This window comes from Poecile atricapillus, chromosome Z (genome assembly GCF_030490865.1).
Source record: "Poecile atricapillus isolate bPoeAtr1 chromosome Z, bPoeAtr1.hap1, whole genome shotgun sequence".
Lineage (NCBI taxonomy): Eukaryota > Metazoa > Chordata > Aves > Passeriformes > Paridae > Poecile > Poecile atricapillus.
This window is the reverse complement of record NC_081289.1, coordinates 49,772,020-49,784,943: the sequence shown is the minus strand read 5'-3', so window position 1 is coordinate 49,784,943 and position 12,924 is coordinate 49,772,020.

The following is a 12,924-nucleotide window of genomic DNA, read 5'->3' as shown; positions in this document are numbered from 1 at the left end:
GTTGGGGTTTTGGTGTGGTTTTTTTGGCTGGTGGTGGTTGGTTTTTCTTTGTTGTTGTTGTTAGATTTCACTACTGAATCCAGAGAAAGCTCTCTTTTGTCTGGTGACACTGGTGAGAGCTAACCACTATTCCAGCCTGTATAATAAATCTGCTTCTAAATTCAGGTGTTTCAGAGGGCATCTCATTTTTAAAGGAGGCTCACAGAAATGCTCTGTGCTGCTACTAATAAAGGCAGCCAGCACCCACACTGAAGCAGGGAGAGGGGTGGAGCTCACAAGCCTCTGAGTGCCCTGTCCTCCTCCTGCAGGGCAAGGCTGATGGAGCAAAAAAGCCAGAGCAGACCTCTCATGGATGCTGCTGTCCAGGACCTCCATGCTCCTCTGTGATACCATATCTCTCCAGGACTTTTTGGTCAGCATTAAGAAAATCTTCTCAGAGGGTAGTTAGACACTGTTTTCCTCTCCCTGTATCACAGAATTTTTCTATTTATAATTGTACCAAGAATTATTAAAATATCTTTAAATCTCTGTAGTCTATTTATATGTTATATAATTAGGGCTGGAGGAATGAGGCATACCTTATAGATCAACAACATACCAGTAATGCTGAATGTACCTTCCCTTCCATTATTTTATTTAAAAGCATCTAAGACCAGTAGGATAACATGCTGAAAATATAAATCATGTTGCCTTTTGATGCAATTGAGAAGCTAGAAATAAGGAAGAGAAACACATTTACATATTAGAGTATTATAGACCCACGTAGGATGAATACTCACTGTAGCTTGTAGTAAAATTTTTAACACAGGTAGTAATAGGACATAATTGCAATTGAGGTGTTTGAGAGGGTGCTTCTCATACAAACTAACCACAAGAACAATTAGAGGTGCAAAAGTCCATGTTCCTTATGTGCTCTTAGTCACAAAGTATATTCAACTATGAACAAACCCAGAGGTTGTGATCTTTAGTTCTGAAAATCAACTAACCTCATAATTACAGGTTTTTATATAACTAAAGGAGGCTTCTTTTTATCTGTATTTCTTTTAGACTGTTTTGCTTTATGTCAAAATAATCACTGACCTGGGTTGCACAGGGGACATCTCTGAGCAGTGTGAGATTTTCTTGCAATAAAGCTCCCTTTGCCCTGAGGGTTGTGGATCTTTAATTTACAGAAAGCAAAACTGCTTGGAAGTCCCTACCATGATTGAAGTGGCTTGTAGTTACAAAAACCATGTATTCCTCCTGGTAATAATAGCCTTTTTTAACTCAAGTAAGCCCCATAAAACCTTAGAATATCATTTGTTTCCAGTAGTCACAAGGAATTTCTCACTAATGGAAAGAGTGCAATGCAGAACAGATTGATTTCCATAAACATGATTTATTGTGTTTAGTGTCTCATTAAAACAAGCAATTAGCCAAAGCTTTAAGTGTTACAGACTTTTTTTTTGTGGCCATACGTTGATGATGAAAGCACATGTTTCTCCAGGACGGGAGCTCCTGTTCATTCACAAAGTCAGCAAGACAACTTACAGCCCAAATTCGACAAGGAACATGACAAGGAGCTGTGTCTTTTCTCACCACTCCAATTCCTTTTCAGGAGAGCTACTTTTGCCTCCTAACCCTTTGTGGGGACACATGCCCAGGGTTGTCCTAGCTGTGCTGAAAGGCATGGACCAGGGCAGAACTGGGACTTTGCCACAGCCCCCAGCTCCACTACTCCTTCTGCTCACAAACATTACCCCCTGGTGAGGAAGCTCATTTTCCCCCATATGCTCTTAATTTTGGGCAATAAATAAATAATATGCCTGGAACAAAAGCTTGTAACTGTGGCTGAGACAGTTCTGCATTTATCATGCATGATAAATCCTGGCTGTAACCCAGGCATCCATGCCTGTAAATTTAGCAGCTGTATTGCCCTGAAGACTGGTCTGTATTTAGAAGGGTAAATAAGATTCTTTTTTTTCCTCAGCAGTTGCTGACAAAGTTTGTAACAGGTCTAATAATGCTTGTGTCCTGTGGGAAATATGTATGGTAATTTGCCTGTGTAAACACTCATTTCTCCTAAATAGATCTTCTGTCTGGCTCTGCATGTCCCTTCATCTGTTTTATAAAAACGGTTAAATAAGCAGCTTGCTCCCCATGCCTCTTCTCACCAAATCAGAAACATAGGTCAAAGTCCAGCAGCCCCAAACCCCATCTCTGATCTTTATGATATTTTTGCAGATTCTCCCCAGTCCTCTTCTGCTCTAGACTCAAATGCTTTCTCTTCCGTGGCATGAGTATCAGATGAACTAAAGCTACTTCAGACCTTTTTGGTCACGGTAGCTTGGGAAAGTCATGCCTTCCAGCAGTTTTATCTATCGACGTCTATCTGTGGCCTTTGCAACTTACGTGGTGAAAAAATGACCTTCAGATCCTGGGAGGGGATCCCGTAGTTCCTTTCACATTTCGTAGCTCTTTTTTTTTTTTTTTTTTTTTTTTCCTCATATCTTTTTTTCTTTTCATACAACTGTGCAGACTGCTTTGCTTGGGTTTTCAAAACAATTTTTAAACGTTGGTTGATAATCATGTTGTCACCACTCAGCACGAGAGATCATTTCTGAATGAAGGGCACGAAGTTGTTTCCATTGCTGCCATCTCCTGGCGCAGTTAATGAACTCCACACGGCAATAACAAACGCACATTAGCAGGGAAGAGAAATTAAACAAACTAAAATAGCGTATAAATTTTCCTGAAGGCAGCTGGTAGATGCCAGGAAAGCATCTTAAAAGATAATACACACCAGAAGGACCATTGCCAGATGGAAATTTCAATGTTCTCTGGAACTGCCTTGCTCTTTGTTGTAGTACCAATGTAACATCCATGATGATATTAAAAACATTAGAAAAAAAATTAAATTTCTCTATGTTTTGGTAGGCATTTGACATAACGACTCTTCAATCAATTTTATGGCTTTGCTGAAGTAATTTCTCTGCTGTTGGAAGGGCTCTTTCAGAGTAGGAAAAAACCCCAACAGTTTGGGGTTTAAGCAGGTAAATGCTTAATGCTTTAACAATGGAAATTACCCATGAAAGTTCAAGGAGAGGTGCAAGGTTAGAAATGTCTTTAATTAACACTTCTGGAACTGATCACCTGGCAGTGACCCTATAATTGCTGTTGTTTGGTAATTGTGGTAAATGAAAGAAAAAATAATAAATCTCCCAGAGTTCAGTAAAGGCAAAATAAGAAATTCAGTGACCTGAGCAATGACTAAATAAATAAATAAATAAATAAATGTCTTTAGGAGCTGCTTTCACTGCATACTCAACATATTTTACTGAAAAAAATAGGCTTTGCTGTGCTTTGCAAAGAGGGCAACTCCGTGAGGTACACAGCTGAATCCAGTGGGAATCCATCATACCAATAGAAAATACATTGAATTTCTGTCCTTGTTTTCTGAACAAAAGCACAGTATTCTGTCTGTATTCCCTTCATTCATGCCGAATTTCAGATCCTTGAGAGTTTTATCATTGCCTTGTCTTGCTCATGAGTTCAAATTAATTTTTAATGATTTAAGGATGCAAAAATCCACTCAATATTTACTGAAATCACACCTATATATTTCAACTGCAAGCTTCACCAATCCTCAGAAATTCATTATGGGAGAGATGGAGCATTTGATAGCTTTTTGATCTCTTCCACAATCGCTACTCCATTCATCAGCCAGCCAGCTGGCTGCATCAGCTCCCTTTGGAGTCCCTTTCCCTGACTAAGCAGTGCTGCCATAAAACTGCATTGTATCCCGGTGCTCTGCCCTTCCTCCACAGATGTTACTGTTTCAATGGGCATACACAGTCCCTCAGCAAAGCTAAAATACTGCTCTGCCAAGTTCCTCTTGGCCAAGATACTTCCTGATGCTGACTTTTTTTTTTTTTTAAGAGCTTCTGCGGACCATGTACCTTTCCCACTCCAAGGACAGAATATCTTTGGTTTACCCTGGCTGGCAGCCTGCCAATATGGCATCCAGGTTTCTGGAGTTAAGAATGGTTTCCATATGATCAGACAATATTATTTTGGGATCAAAATAGCTTAGGCAGTGCACAGCACTCTCTGGAGCATAGTCATTTATGCTCAACAAATATTTTCATCTATAAATGAACGTAAACCTCAGAAATGTAAAACTTAACCTTTTAGCTGAACTATTTTCTTTGCATTGTGGAGTAAAGTAAATATTCCTCGATAAAATGTTCTGTAGGAACCCCTATCCCATGCAATGAACTAAGTAATTTTTACCTGTAAATCTCTATATTTCATCAATTTTTATCAACTATCAATTGCCATGTGAAATACAACTGGCTCTCGTGAAACTGCTCAAGAATAGCCATGATCAGAATTTGGACTTACTTTGTCTGTAATATCACTGCTATTCAGAATAAGATGACCAAGGATGCACTTCTCTTTGCTCGACTTATGGCTTTCCTAGTTCATGTGTCACATTAAGAAAGTGTGGACAAGAAAAAGATTTAACACTCTAAGAGACAACTGTGACCTAATGAAGACTTAATGAGGAAGGACAGGATGAGCAGGGACTGCACAGTGTGACAGCCATGGTGGTGGGTGGGTGTCTGGTGTGATTCAAGGCTGCTTACAGCAGTGAACATCAGATTTATTGCTTTCTCAAAGAACTGGTGAGAATGAAGGTACACAGAAAATATAAACTATTTATGGTTTATTTGTCTTTTCATAACCACTATAAATGGCAGACATACCTGTGGGAAAACTCCCCCTATCTTTGTCAGAGACGGATGCCTTGGAGCATTTGCAGGTGGATCACAGCCTGAACAAAGTATTTCAATGAGATGTGTGTGCACATGAGGAACAAGAGGAATGCTGGAAACACATATTCGAGCATAGTGGCTCTGCAAGTGAGGGTCAGAGCACATTCCAAAATGTTTCCACTGCACTTACACTGGTCAGTAATTTTAGCATTTACCTCAGGACAGAGACGAGAGATAGGCTCAGTGAACAACAGGCTCACCCTTCCTTGAAGGTATTTCTTATAATGGGGCAAATGTTGTTTTGCTGTTGACTCTGTTGTACCTCTCCCCCATCTAAAGAAGAGACCAGGGTTGCCATGTTTTCCAAACCAGCAGTTTTCCCAGGCATGCAGTTACATCTACACACAAGAGTTAATTCCAAGTGGTTGTTCTATGGACAAAGTTTAGTTCCTACAGATAATTTCAAATGATCCTCCCACACATCCTGGTCACCTGCTTACCTCCTCTGCACTTGCTCTCATGTAACATGGTCAGATTTCTTCTGTATCTCTTATTCTTTCTCTAATTTCTGTACATCATGTTTTCACTAATTCCTCACTGTGGTGCTTTATCTTTCTCTCATGCCTCTATATTTTTGGCAGCCCAAGAGGCAACATATGCTCTGTGGGGTTCAGAGCTCCGTGTGTGCTGCCCATTGTGCCAGTGAGCACATGCTGTTCACACAGTGGAGCCATGCCTCCTGCAGTGGAGGAGGGCTGAACTACCCTTTCCTCGCCTCCTCTGGGGAACTTCCTCAGCCGTCTCTACCAGCCACCTGCATTTTTTGATCCTTGTAGGAACTAAATATCTTTGAGACTTCTACTTCTTTGGCAGATTTGGTAAAAATAGCAGAATGGCTTCAAGAGTCGTTGCACAGTTGGACGGCAGATAGGAGGAGAGGCAGTCACAGCAATTATACTACTCCAATTCCTTAGAAAATAGAGCTGAAAATTAATTACTTTGAAAAATGGATCATGACGAACTGGACTCAGAACCCTTTCCTTTTGTCTGCCTATCAGACTTCTTGTCTCTCATCCTGACTTTGTATCACAAGATCCACAAGGCAAGAAAAGTATTTTTGCTCTCTGTTTTCTCTATTACAGTAAAAAATAAATGTAGTAACAGATAGATGTACACAATTTTGTTTTAAAAGCCCCAGCACATGAAGCCAATGAACTGAAAACAGCAATATAATTGAAGATGCTGCAAGATGCCCCTTGATCTCTTCCCTAACTGCTCTTTTCTTCCCCCTATACCTTTTTGATTTGGTTTGGTTTTGGTTGGGTTTTTTTTGCTGCAGTGACCTTCTGTCACTCAGCATGCCAGGTCTCCATTCCAAATCTGTTGTCATGGAGATTTGGGCCAGTGCTCCTGGGGAGCAGTGTGCCTCTCTCAGCCATTCCAGTGACAAGTCTTGAGCAAACCTGGAGCATGGTCCCCAGCAATGTCTGCCTGCTACATGAAGCCCACAGGCACCACCAGGGAAGCACCTGATGAGTGTAATGCAGGGGGACAAACCCTGAATTTTTTAAAAACCCAGGGTTTTACCAGAGTTCCCTGCAAATCTGGAAGCTAATCACAGGAGGTCACCCTCTGGATGGCTGCACTGCTGCAGCATTGTTGTAGTGAAATAATAAAGCAAGAAGGGCTGTGTTCATAACAGTAACATCTCTGGGGGGTCTGAAGAAGATGAAGTGGATGAAACTTTGCCTTGATATTCTCATCGTGGGATAAGTGACACTGTAAAATAATGACTCCGCTTAATAGAGTAAATTTTTTTTTTTTCCAGTTTGAACAGTAGGATAAACAATTGATATTCCTACATGTTACAAGGGGGACAGAAAGACAGGGATTAGCTCACACAGGAAGAAAAGACAGCCTTAAATATCTCATCAAAATGAATATATAAAAAACATTGAAAACTGATAAAATTAAGCCTCTTCTCAGTAGCTTGAAATAGGACAATATCTATGACTGCTCCTAAGCAAATTTGTCTGTCTCAGGTAGCTTGTCAAATGAAAATTAAAATTTCTCTTTTTCAAAAGTAGTAGGCTAGAGCTATGATGCTGGATCACCATTTCCAGTTTTCTGTTCCTGTGTTGAAGGTCTTGCCTGCTCCTTGCATGTTAAACCATTCCTCAAATCCACAGAACTCATTATGTTCTGCCTGTAATCCAGCCCTGAGGCGACAGAGAATATTGCTGTTTGCACCTGCTAAAGCAGAAGTGAACCAGAGCTGGGGAGTTTCCCAGAAGCTTTGTTTCTGTTTTTATGCACTTTGGATACCTGCTGTTACCCTTCGTTTGAACCCAATAAATGTGATGTTTGGCGAGCGGACAGATACAGATACTACACAAGAAAGGCCAAGGACTCAGCCATCTAACTGCATGGTATTATCGGTGTTGGCCCTTATAAAGTTACCCATCAGGACTCTTTGAATGCCAAAACTGCCCCAGGGATAGCTGGAAGCCCCCGAGCAAAGTCTCGTCTCCTGAGTGTGAGCCCAGCAGAGTGGCCGTGCTCTGCCTCAAGCCAGCTCGTAGTGTGGGAAGATGTAAAGTCCTGTCTGACTATTCATTACTGAGCGTGGGAAGAGCTGATGTGCTCTTTGTTCAGTGTGGACAAGAAGGACTTCTCAAGGGACTGTCTGGGTGTGCTGACCCTTCCCAGCAGTGGCTGGCAGGTGGGTGCCCTGGTGGGCACGGCCTGGCAGCAGACAGACACACAGCCGGGGGCTGTGAAAGCACGGGAGAGAGCACAGGAAAATCCTGCTGGCTGCTCTGGGCTGGGCCTGGCAAAGAGAGCTGCTTTTGCTTTCTGCCTCCAGCTGCGAGGCCAGCTGGTGCCTGCTGGGTGCAGGCAGGAGGAGAAGGCTCCTGCAGTGGCTCCTGGGGTATTCACTGGGAGGAAGACTCCCTGTTTCTGTCACTTTGCAAGTCTAATGATCCTAGGGGCCTTGTCCTCTGAGAGGTGAAGAGGTGTAGGTTTGAATCAGGCTGGTATGGGAGCTCAGCAGCCCCCGTGGCTGCCCAGAGGCACTGCTGTGCTGTGGCCACCCCACTGGATGCTCTCTCGCTGTCCCCATTCTGTCTGTCAGTCTCCACTGACAGCACACGGCCAGCCCTGTAGTGTCCAGCTGCTTTCATCCAGCTCTGTTTGGGCAGGGGGGCTCCTGAGAGGCTTTATTTCTGTGGCTGCAGGCTCACCTGCTTCCCTGTGTGGCTGTGGTGCACGTGTTAACCTCACCAGAGAGTGCTCTACCTCACACTGAATTTGCTTTCCCCCTCTGCAGATGAAGTTGGGGTGGTTCTGATGGCTGCTCTAACACTGAGGCCTTCTCTCTGTGCTGGCTTTCTTCGTGCATGGCTTGCAGTGTTCCTAAGCGAGCTGCTCCCAGTGGGTGCATGAAGCCAGAGCTGGGGTGGGTGTTTGGCTCTCACCTCCCTCCTTGCCTCTTGTCTGGCATGGTGGCAGCTCTCTCTTTACTGTGTGACAAATGGCTGCTGGGATGAAGCTGTCTCCTGCTGGGGGCTACACACAAGTGCAAGAGAAAATAAGAGCAAGAAAATGCTGAGGTTTCTCATAGAATTAAACATGCAGCCTTTGAGGCATGGCTCCTGCCCGTGTGCATGTGTTGAGCTCTGTCAGCCTTTGGAGAACAGCAGATCACAGCTGCTGACACAAATACTGTTCCTGGCTGGTTTAATCACTGTGTAAACCTGCCCAGTGCAAGGGCTGCTTTGCATTCAAAGATGAGGAGAAGAACAGCTGGTAGATCTGTAGAAGAGCTGTAGTGATAGGAACCCTACCTGGAATGCAACACCCAAGGAAAGTCACAGCAGATCATCTCAAGTTATGTACTTAAGTGACAAGTAGGTGCTCAGATGCTCAGGCATATACAGCTTGTATTGCACCCTAGTTTAAATTCCAAGGAAGTAATGAGACAAAGAGTCACTGAAACTTGTGTTTTAAAGAGAAAAAATCCAATCCTATCTCCACGTAATTTCTGATATTGTTGCAATACATTGGATATAAAATACTACTGTCAACAACTATTAAAAGACTCTGGTTTCATCAAATGTACACCCTAAAACCTGTTCCCTTTAGATGCTGGTCCATAAGCTACAGTAACCAGCTGCTTGTCTTTGGTGCTTATTTCTATCCTATTTAGCCTTAGGGTAAGTCATTCAGGCCAAGACTGATTAAAGAAAGGCCAGGCAGGGCCAGGCAGGACCAGGAGTTCTCTGTATGTGGGTGGATGGGCAGTAGTGTGGGAGCAAGCAAGGACATGACAACCATGGGCTGACCTCTGCACTCACTGGGAAGTCCCCTCCAAGAAGGTGGTGGCACAACACAGGTAACCTGTAGGAATGGATGGATAAAGAGCTATTAAGACCAATGACATATGTGAAGTTACAGTCTTGCGTGAACACTGAGTCAGTGGTTCAACAGGATGAGTTAATTTTGCAGGCTGCTTGGGCCAAGACTACCCAATGAGTAGGCACTGTTTCCTTGCTCAGCTATGAAACACTGCTAATGGCATAGGAGCATATGACCAAGTGATCAGCAGGGTGCATGAACAAAGCTTCTCTGCTGAGGAGTGTCCTAACCAAGGATCTGCCTCTGAACCTCTCTGCCTGGCTTGATTTGTAAGATGTGATGTCCCAAATCCTGCTGTCTACTTCATGATGGCACTGACTGCATATACACACTGCCTCCTACACCCTGCCTGACCCTTGGCACTCATGTCCTTTGCCTTGGCCCCTTTCCAGGATGTCTGCTCTTCCTTCTCTGCTGGGAGGCACTTTGATGTCATCTTTCTGAATTAAAATGGGTTCAGTAGCCATGTACTCTGGAAATAAGACTGAATTAGGTGCATTCTTCATTATCTTTTCTGGAATTTGAGTTCTAGCACCAAGTTCCCAAAATGTTGTTCTCCTGAACTCACTCTTTTGTAGACATCTGAACCACATGAGCCACACTTTTGAGTCACTCTTCTAATGATTTAAAACATCCTTCTTGTTTCCCTATAAGTAACATGAAAACCTGCTTTCCTTTTCTTCACTTGCTGATTATTTTTTTGTTGCTTCCACGCACTGACTAGTGAGTGAGAACACTTCAATCACAGCTGCTTTTCTAACACAACTTTCTCTTCTCACTTTTGTAGGTCACACTCTCTCTGCCAGGATGAGTTTCTTTTTTTATCCCACCTGTCCCTATGTTGCATTTGGAACCAGATTGCCTGAAATAAAGGTTTAATATAAAAGAAATTGCCTCACATTGTACTGAGAATGCAATTGGGCTTTGGTAACGCTGCAGACCAACAGGGTGCAGTACCACACTGCATGCTGTGCCTTGCAGACACGGCACATACATTGGCTTGTTATATAGGCAGAAAGTAATTTTCCAGTTACAAAACATGAAATTCACTTGGTTCTCCCCAGTTTAACACCTATTTCTCGAGCACATGATAGCATTCTCATCTAAATGAATTTGAGTTGGGCATACATAAGAGAGGGCCGATGCAAAAATGTTTTTTTTCTGTAAAGGCACTTACATACCTCTTACCTGTTCAGTCAAAACCCTCACAGCAGAAATTACCCAGAGTGTGTTTCCCTGGCTATATAGCCTCAGCAAATAGACATGAGTCTTGATGTACACATGTTGACTGCAAAGGGAATTTAAAGTGATCTCTTATAAATACTTAATATGGCGTAGATGGAGTATAAAGAAAAAGAATTGCTAAGTAGGAGAAAGAGAATGGTGTCTTACTTATGCATGGCACTTGAAGTCAGCCTCAATGCTTTTTCCCTACCACAATACACTAATTTCACTCATGGCTTGCCATTTCAATCTTCCTGCTCAGCTAATACTGCTGCCTGAAAATTAGAGAAGCTAGAAGCCCATGTTTTCCATTTGCACGACAAGGTTCTGGGGAGCAGGGACTTGGGCTGCTGCAGAATGGCATGGGTCCACAGAAAAACAAAGAAAACCTCTCTAGCAAGGCACCGCTCTCTGTTTATGGCCATGTCATAACCTGCTTGGCAGTGCCGGATTCTTTAGTTTTCAATCTGGAGGTATTTTAGTTTCCTTTGACAATGAGAACAAAGAGCCCAATGAGCCTGTGTATGAGCTATTTAGAAACTAACTCCCATGATATTTTATTTTTTTTTTCCATCTTCCAAACTCTGAAGGCTAAAACTACCTATAAATCCCCTGTAAGTATATGCAGAAATACCATGCATTTGGGGGTTTCATTTTCAGGGGGACCACTCATTATCTCTGGGGCAAGTACAGAGCCCTGCAGCAGTAGGAGCAGCAAGGCTGGCACACGCTGACTGCTGCCTCCGGGAGCAGAACTCCTGGCTATACAGCCTGTGTGGAGGAGATCTTCCTCCACTGCTATACCAGCAGCTGGTGCATTTGGGTTGTGCACATATGCTGAAGTTTAGCCCTCCCCTTGTACAGCCCACTTCTTGTCTCTTCTCACACCCACAGAGAGGCTCCAGTAACCAGCTTGGGTGCAGCCATGCAGCTCAAAGCAAGCTGCAGGAACTGAGTCCTGAGCAAACTGTCCTAAGTCAGTGGCTTCAGTCCTTGTTTTGGCAGAGCCTGAAATGCATCTCCTTTGTGTGGAGGCAGTCCTAGTTAAATGACTGCTCTGCAATGAGTACCTATTGCTACTTAAAAACAACCACAAGAAGCCAACCCTCCTCAGATATTTCCTTCATTTTTAGATTGGGCTAAAGAGATATTTTTGAAAACCCCTTAACAAATAAGGAAAATGGTGATTCCTACTAGCATTCTCAGATATTTGCAAATAACTTTATCTCCCTAAAATTGTTTTGCTGTTTCCTTCCTGGCTTCTGAGTGCCAACACTGGTAACAAGCAGAAGACAAAGGACAAGGAAGTGAGAGTTCAGTTGTTCAGATATGAGATCATCCCCAAGGAGAGACAGCCTTTATTTTTGTAATCTCCTTCCTTTTCTCCTCTACCTTATCTTCAGCTTCCCATTTGTACAGTCACAGTGCGCTGCCTGAAGCAGAAGGAAGCCTTTTAGTAGAGTCTCTATTGTGTCCTTCCATCTCTTGGAGTTCTTGACCTTTCCTATCATTTTTTTTGCCCTACTGTTAACATAGACTACAGTCAGCAAAATTTGCTGTGGGACCAAAAGGGGAAATAAAAGCACTTTAGGAACAAAAACTGTTAGGGACTTCCATATTGGTAGTATTAGGATGTTTTTAAATCAAATTTACTGTTGATAGTGCAGGTACGGTTAGCAGTGAGCATTGTCCAGGCAAGACCAAAACCTACTGGAAAAACGGGGAGTTCTGATGGCCCAAAAAACTAAGACAAACAAAAGCCAAGTCTGTTGCTCATACCTCTCTCCCCTGCTGAGCAAACCTACAGGATTTGTCAGAGAATCTGCCCAAAGATGTGGGCAACACTGTGGTGGTTGTTGGAAGAAGTGCCACAGAAGTCTCCTGAGACCACCAGTAACATCTTTGATGCTGAGGAAGTATTTAATTGAGGAAGATTGTCAGAACACCAAAGCAGGATTAAAAAGTTCTGAAAACCTTTTAAAAACTTTTGCACTGTTTCTAAAAAATACTATGCCTTTATTCTTCTGTGCTGTCAAACCAACCCTACAAAAGATGTAGTCATGGAATAGAAGTGGATTAAAATGCAACTTAAAATCCATTCTGTTTTCTGTTAACTTTTTGATTAATTTCTGTCTTATTCAGGTGCATCCATGTTATGTTTTTATGCTGTTGATTCCTAACACAGAGTGTAAAGTTACTCTCCCAAAGGAGATTTTAATTGCAAAAACCTGCCACATTGAGAAATGAGGAGAATATATTTAAACTTTTGTTAAAACAACAGAAGTACATGTTGCTTTGTCCTTTAACATAATGCATTTGTGCCTACCCTTGTGTCAGCTCCCTTTCTGCCAGTGGTGAGAGGGAAGGCCAGCAGCAGGGAGCTGGCACTATGCTCTGCTGTACACATGCAAGCCAGTGCTTCCCCCATCCCTCAGCTTTTAACCCAGCACACACAACAGTGTCCCCCAGAAAGACTCTGCCTTGCAGCTTTCTCATTTCTCCATAAGAGAGCACTGAATTTAAA